Raw genomic sequence first — 7,656 nt, forward strand, 5'->3', positions numbered from 1 at the left:
TATATATATAAATGTAGAAAGATTTTAATTTCAGATGGGGGCTAGAAAGATGACTTAGTGGGTAAAGGCACTTGCCACCAAGTCTGAGGATCTGAGTTCAATCCTTGGGACCCTCATGGTAGAAGGAAAAAACTGACTCCTGAAAGTTGTCCTCTGACCTCCTCATGTATGTCATAGCACACATGTTCCACTCACTACCACAAAATAAATAAATGTGAAAAAGAAACTTTTTTCTGGGAATACATCTGGGACGATCACACTATTTCGACAGGAAGTTGCTACAAGATGCCCAACGTGGAGGCACACTGCACTTGGATCAGCCTTCCTTCCTGGCTCAGGTAGTATTCCACTAAGAGAGTTCTTTCTGAACCAGAACCTCCCCAGTTGTTTTCCTTCAAATCACCAAGGGTTTTCTTTTCTGTGTATTTTATTTTAATCATACATTCAGTGTCTGAAAAATCTATGCAAATTATGGTTTCAAAAAAAGTACTTTTTTTTTTTGCTTCTTCGCGGAGAAGGGATGATTTATTGTACACGCGTTACACTTGGCTACAACTGAGAAGGGAACTAGTCAGAATGCCACAGGTCCAGGGCAAAGGACCAAAAGGAACTGTTTTGGTTATGAACAAGGCAGTTTTCTCAGAGGTGGTCTCGGAGACCAGATGATGGTGATGGACGTTCTAGATCCATTGAGAGACAAATCATCAATAGGAGTATGCAGTCTAGCAACCACAGAAGTGTCCCCAGCCTCCAACACTCCTTACTTCAGCCATCTGCCTCAGTGGGTGCACAAGCTAGCTTTCTCAGACCTCTGCCTCATCTTTCCTCTTTTATACTTCAGCTTGAGCATTTGCTTCTTCCTTTGCGTCCTCTCATAGTACACAAGTTTCTAGTAGAAAAGAGAAAAAAGGTTGCAGTTAGTTTATGGTGATTATCTTAAAAAAGAAATGTCATGTAGCTGGGCGTGGTGGCGCATGCCTTTAATCCCAGCACTTGGGAGGCAGAGGCAGGCATATCTCTGTGAATTCAAGGCCAGCCTGGTCTACATAGTGAGTTCCAAGCCAGCTGTGGCTACAGGGAGACCCTATCTCAAAAAAGACCAAAAAAACAAACCAACAAACAAAAAGAAATGTCATAAACTTTATTGGGAAGTATTGGCAGAAGGATTGGGAATTTAAGGTCATCCTTGACTACACAGAGAGTTCTAGTCTCAAAAAGAATTTAAAATTTTGAAAGTGTATGAAATTAAAGCGAACAAAAATCTGTTAGCAGGGATAATTATGTTTTGGACATCAGGGCCTTGGTCAATATTGCCTTAGTGTAAATGCAGTTAAAATATCAATAACTCCATTTTTTTATAACCTTTCACTTTTTCCAACCTCAAAGGAAACTTATTTTCTTTTTTTTTTTTTTTTTGGTTGTCCCAAATGGAAGGTTGAAGGCAGTCATGTGGTGCGTGCCTATAATCCCAGCCCCTTGGGAGGCTGATGTGGAAGGGTTGAAGGATTGCTGCTTCTGTCAATATTGCCCTAACTTGAAAATGAAGTTAAAATATCAATAACTTAATTTTTTATATTCTTTCACTTTTTCCAACCTCAGAGGAAACTTATCTTGTTTTCCTTTTCCTTTTTTTTCTATCCTGTTTGTTCCCAAATAGAAGATTGAAGGTGGCTATGGTGCCACATACCTGTAATCCCAGCCCTTGGGAGGCTGAGGTAGGAGGACTGCTGTGAGTTCAAAGCCAACTTGAGCCACATAAGTAAGTACTCAACCAGCCTAGGCTACATAACAAAAGATTTTTGTCTCAAATAAAAACAAGAAAAAGATATGGTTGAAGGGTTTTGCTGTGTTTTTGTTTTAAACAGGGTCTCACTATGTAACCCAGGCTGGCCTGGAACTTGAGATCCTTCCATCTCATCCTCCTGAATGCTAAGATTACAAGTTCATACCATGACATGTGGGGGGGGGGGTCTGTGTGTCTGTGTGACTGGCTTTAAAGGAAACTTTTAAAAACTAATATGCCTTGTGGGGGAAAAAAATTAGTTTGTATGCTTTTTTTTTTTTCTTGGTCTTTTTGAGATAGGGTCTCCCTGTAGCCCCAGCTGGCCTGGATTCACTGTGGAGATCAGGCTGACCTCAAACTCACAGAGATCCCCCTGCCTCTGCGTCCCAAGTACTGGGATTAAAAGCATGTGCCACCACGCCCGGCCCTATATGCTATTTTTTTTAAAGAAAGAAAAATATAACACTTTGGAAGAATGTGAAGAAAGGGAAATGCTGTGCCCTACTGCTAGGAATGTAAAATGTGGAACTGTGGAAGACAGTATATAGCAGTTCCTTAAGGAGTTTAACATCAGTGCGTGGTTTTGTAGTCCCACCGCTAGGCAGATTTCCCCAAAGAACTGAACTAATACATGGTGACACATACCTGTGATCCCAGCTACTCAGGAGGCTGAGGCAGGAGCATCTCAAGTTATAGACCAGCTTGGACTACCTAGTGAGACCCTGGCTTGAAATAGAAATTAAAAAGAGCTGGGAATAAACCAGGTGTGGTGGCACACGCCTTTATTCCCAGCACTCAGGAGGCAGAGGCAGGCGGATCTCTGAGTTCAAGGCCAGCCTGGTCTACATAGTGAGTTCCAGGACAGCTGGGGCTACAGGGAGACCCTGTCTCAAAAAGACCAAAAAAAAAAAAGAGCTGGGAATATAGCTCAGTGGTAGAGTGCTTGCCTAGCATACACAGATACACACACACACACACACACACACACACACACACACACACTAAAAACAGGGACTTAAACATACACTTGTGCATTTGTGTCCATGTCCTCCAAATCTGTGAATATATTACCTTATGTTATAAAAGAAACTTTGTGGGCTGGAGAGTTGGCTCAGCAGTTAAGAGCACTGACTGTTTTTGCAGAGGACCCTGGTTTGATTCCCAGCACCCACATGGCAGCTAACAACTGTCCTAACTCCAGTTCCAGGAAATCTGATGCCCTCTCCTGACCTCCACAGGCATTGCACCATATGGCTGCACTTACACACATGCCGGCAATACACTCATACACATAAAATAAAAATAATAAATAAATAAATAAATTTTTTTGGTCTTTTTTTTGAGACAAGTTCTCCCAGTGGCCCCAGCTGGCCTGGAACTCACTATGTAGACCAGGCTGGCCTCGAACTCACAGAGATCTGCCTGCCTCTGCCTCCCAAGTGCTGGGATTAAAGGCGTGTGCCACCATGCCCAGCTCCAAATAAAATATTTTTTAAAAAGGAAACTCTGCTCCCCTTCACTATCAGTACCCACAGACCTCACTCTCAGTGGTCAGTAGGATGTGATAAAAAGCCAGAGAACAGCACAGCCAGAGGTTGCAGCGCCATTAGCACCAGCCACATAGAAGAAAAAAAGAAACTTTCCTGATGTGAATAAATTAAGGATCTTGCAGGGAAGATTATCCTGGAACATCTGGGTAAGCTCCATCTAATTATATGAGTCTATTTTTTATTTATCTATTTTCATGTGTATGAGTGTTTTGTCTGCACATATGTATGTGTACCACTGTGCATGCAGTGCCCATGCAGGCCAGAAGAGAACATTGAATCCCCCAGAATTGGAAATTACAGATGATTATGAGCCACCATGTGAATGCTGGGAACCAAAATGGGGCCCTCAGCAGGAGCAGCAAATGCTCTTGACCACTGAGCCATCGCTCCAGCCTCACCTAAGTCTTTCAAAGTGGAGATTCATTCCTGGCTATAGGCAGAGGGAGATGTGGCTACCACAGATGGCTCAGAGATTTAACACTGCTGACTTTGGAGGTAAAGGAAGGGGAGCCACAAGCCAAGGAATACAGGGGACCTTCACAAGTTGTAAAAGGCCAGGAAACATCCTCCCTGAGACCTTGGGAAGGAATAGACCCTGCCAACAGCTGGATTTTAGCCCTCTAGGACTCCTGATTTCTAATCTACAGAACTGAAAGAGAAGAACCATGCTGTCTTAAACCACTAGTTTGTAGTAATTTGTTATAGCTGTAATAGAAAACTAACAAATCTCTGGGTATGGTAGCTGGAATTTCAGTCTGTATGTGGCCCTCTGAGCCTTCACCCCCCCATGGAGGCCAATTCAAGGGCCTGACTTCTGCCTCTTATCCCAGAGAAGCCAGCACATTAGCATGATGGAAACACCTCCCATGCAGGCTCTTTTGAAAACATTATCTTTCAGTTTATGAGGGAAGGGAAGAGAATCAGAAAAAGAGGGGAGTGGAAGAGAAGAGAGGAAAGGAAGAGGAGGAGGAGAAAGAGAAAAGGCAGGAGAAGGGGGCAGGAGAGTAGGGAAGGGAGGAGAAAGGAGAAGAAGGGGAAGAGAAGAGTGTAGGGAGGAGAGGAGGGGGGTGGAGAAGGGGAAAGAAAGGAACTGGGACTGGAGAGATGACTCAGCAGTTAAGAGCACATACTGGTTCTGCAGAGGATCCAAGTACAGTTCCCAACTCACATCAGTCAGCTCACAACTGCCTGTAACTCTACCTCCAGGGGAAACTGCTGTGGCACCTACACTCACAAGCATAAACCCATACACATATACACAGAATTAAAAATAAAATAAATCTTTTTTTAAAGGAAGAAACTGGGTACTAGAGAGATGATTCAGCAATTAAAAGCACTTGCTGCTCTTGCAGAGGACCTAGGTTTAGTTCCCAGCACCCACATGGTGGCTAACAACCATCTGTAACCAGTTCCAGGGAATGTGACACCCTCTTCTGACCTCTTTGGGCATTGTACCCACATGGTATACTTACATACATATAAGCAAAACACTCATACACATAAAAATTTTTTTAACTGTTCTTTATAAAAATGGAAAATAAAGCCAGGCGTGGTGATGCACGCCTGTAGTCCCAGTACTTGGGAGGCAGAGGCAGGCAGATCTCTGTGAGTTCAAGGCCAGCCTGGTCTACATAGTGAGTTCCAGGCCAGCTGGGGCTGCAGGGAGACCCTGTCTCAAAAAGACCAAAAAAAAGGAAAATAAAATTAAGTTTAAAAAATGGGGGCTGGAGAGATGGCTCAGCAGTTAAGAACACTGGTTGTTCTTGCAGAAGACCCGAGTTCGAATCCCAGCACCCACATGGCAGCTAACAACTGTCTGTAACTCCAGTTCTAGGGGATCTGACAGCCTCTTCTGTCCTCCAAGAGCATTTCACGACAGGGGTGCACTTACCTACATGCAAGCAATACACTCATACATATAAAATAAAAATAATAAATATTTTTTAATTAAGCTAAAAAGACTGGGGGTAAATATCAGCATATAGATAAAATGTAAACAGTAGCAATAACAAATTAGAAAAGATAATAGGAATATATTCCATTAATAAAGGCACAGACTCTTTTAAGTGCCAAGACTTTGTGCCATGTGACTGCATCCTCTGACCCTTTCTTACCCCTCTCCTCCCTCACAGGGCTCTGGCTTCACCATTTCCTTCCTCCAAGGCCTTTGTGCTGCTCTCCTGGCTCTAGATATCCATACAACTCCTGTCCTCTCTCCTGGATCTGCGCCATAGTCTGCACACTCTTTCTGTAAAAGGCCAGCTAGTATTTTAGGCTTTGTGGGCCAAGGGACAAAATTAAGACTAAAATGTAGGTTGTCATATACAAGAGGGGGAAAAAAACCCTTAATTTTCTCAAAATATTTTTCTGGTTAAATTCAAAATATAATAAGAAATGAGCTTTTGTGGGATTTTTTGTTTTGTTTGGACTACAGGTCTGCTAAGAAAAAAGAATGGAATTTTTTTAGGGGATAACATCAAAGTTAGTGTTCCCTACCATTAAATTAATTACAAATGTCCTGTAAAAACCATTTCAGCTAAGTGGCAGTGGGGCCAGGTTTGAGCTGTACCCAATGTTGCCTCTTCAGTGAGGCCTTCCTTAGGCACCCTCAAAAATCGTGTTCCCTAGAGGTGCACGCTGGCCCATCCCAGCACTAGGGAGGCTAAGGCAGGAGAATCTTAAGTTAGAGACCAAATTGGATTACATAAGGAGACACTGTCTTTAAAACGATAAAAAGCCAGACATAATGGCACAAGCCTGTAATCTCAGAACTCAAGATGCTGAAACAGAAGGATTCTGGTGAGTTCAAGGCCAGCCCGGTCTACATAGGAAGACTGTCTCAAAAAAACAGAAACAAACAAACAAAACTGTGTACCTGTCCACTCTTCCTCTCCCAATCACCATGTCCGTCTAATTTTCCCTGTACCACTTCACATAGTCTAATATACTGTTTTTTTTAATTTTTTAATTTATTTATTTTTATGTGTATGAGTGTTTTGCCTGCATGTTGGTAGGAACATCTGTGTTGTGCAATATCCACAGAGGCCAAAAGACAGCATTGGATCCCCTGGAACTGAAGTTAGGGATGGTTGTTAGCAGCCATATGGGTACAGGGAACTAAACTGGGGTCCTCTGCAAGAGCAGCCAGTGCTCTTAACTATTGAACTATCTCTCCAACCCTTAAAGATTTTTTTTTTTGAGACAGGGTCTCACTATGTAGCCCTAGCTGGCCTGGTACTTACTATGTAGACCAAGCTGACCTCCAGCTCTCAGAGATCTGCATGCTTCTGCCTTTTGAGTGCTGAAATTAAAGGCACATGCCACCTTGCCTGGCCTAAGTTTTTTTTATTTATGTGTATGTATGGGTGCAGATGCATGCAGTGCCTTTGGAGGCCAGAAAAGAAAAGGGTGTCTAGTCTTCTGAAGTTGGAGCCACAGGTGGTTGTGGGCCTTCCAACAGAGTGCTGGAGACTGAACTCGGGTCCTCTGGAAGAGCAGCAAGCATTCTTGACCACTGAGTCATCTCTCAAAAACTTTTTCTTTCCCTGTAGCCCCAGCTGGCCTTGAACTTGCTATGTAGATCAGGCTGGCCTGGATCTCACAGAGATTTTCCTGCCTCTGCCTCCCAAGTGCTGGAATTAAAGGTGTGCTTCACCACGTCTGGCTTACTATGTATTTTTTAACTCGTGTGTATGTTAGCTGTCTTCCTATTCCATAAACTCCTCCCTCACCCATAAGCTTTATGTGACAAGTGGTTTTCTTTCCCTGCTTTGTTCATTACTGTACTCCCAACACCTGGACAATGCCTGGCACACAGCAGGCACTAAGCAAACATCTGTTGGCTAAATGAATGGGCAAATGAATAAATAGAATTGTAGTGAAGATAGAATATGTTAATACCTGCAAGTGCTCAGAGCATTGCCTGGCACACACTATACTACAATCCTACTTTGGAAGGATTAGTCAAGATTACTGTTGTCACTGTAGCTGTCAGGAAGGGCCCCTGGACTCTGGAAGGAAAAGATACCAGAAAGAACATAATCTTCCAGGCACCAGATGTGTCCAGCACCTTCCTTCCACCTGCTGCCTCTCCACACCATCTTCTAGCACTCTCTCTGGCCCCAGACTCCATTCCCTACCTCACTGGACGTGTGTCCCCCTCCAGCTCTTTCAGTCTTTGTCCACAGTCACAGATAAGGTTTCTAGACCAGCTCCTGGGGTCCCTGACTCCACAGAGTCCTCCGGAATATCCAGTACACCCTCGTCCTAACGGGATCCCCCACCCCTTCCCTTATACTAATGATTCTGCCTGCCCCCCCCCCC

Source organism: Nannospalax galili, unplaced genomic scaffold, assembly GCF_000622305.1.
Source record: "Nannospalax galili isolate Female #2095 unplaced genomic scaffold, S.galili_v1.0 scaffold1050, whole genome shotgun sequence".
NCBI classification, from domain to species: Eukaryota; Metazoa; Chordata; class Mammalia; order Rodentia; family Spalacidae; genus Nannospalax; species Nannospalax galili.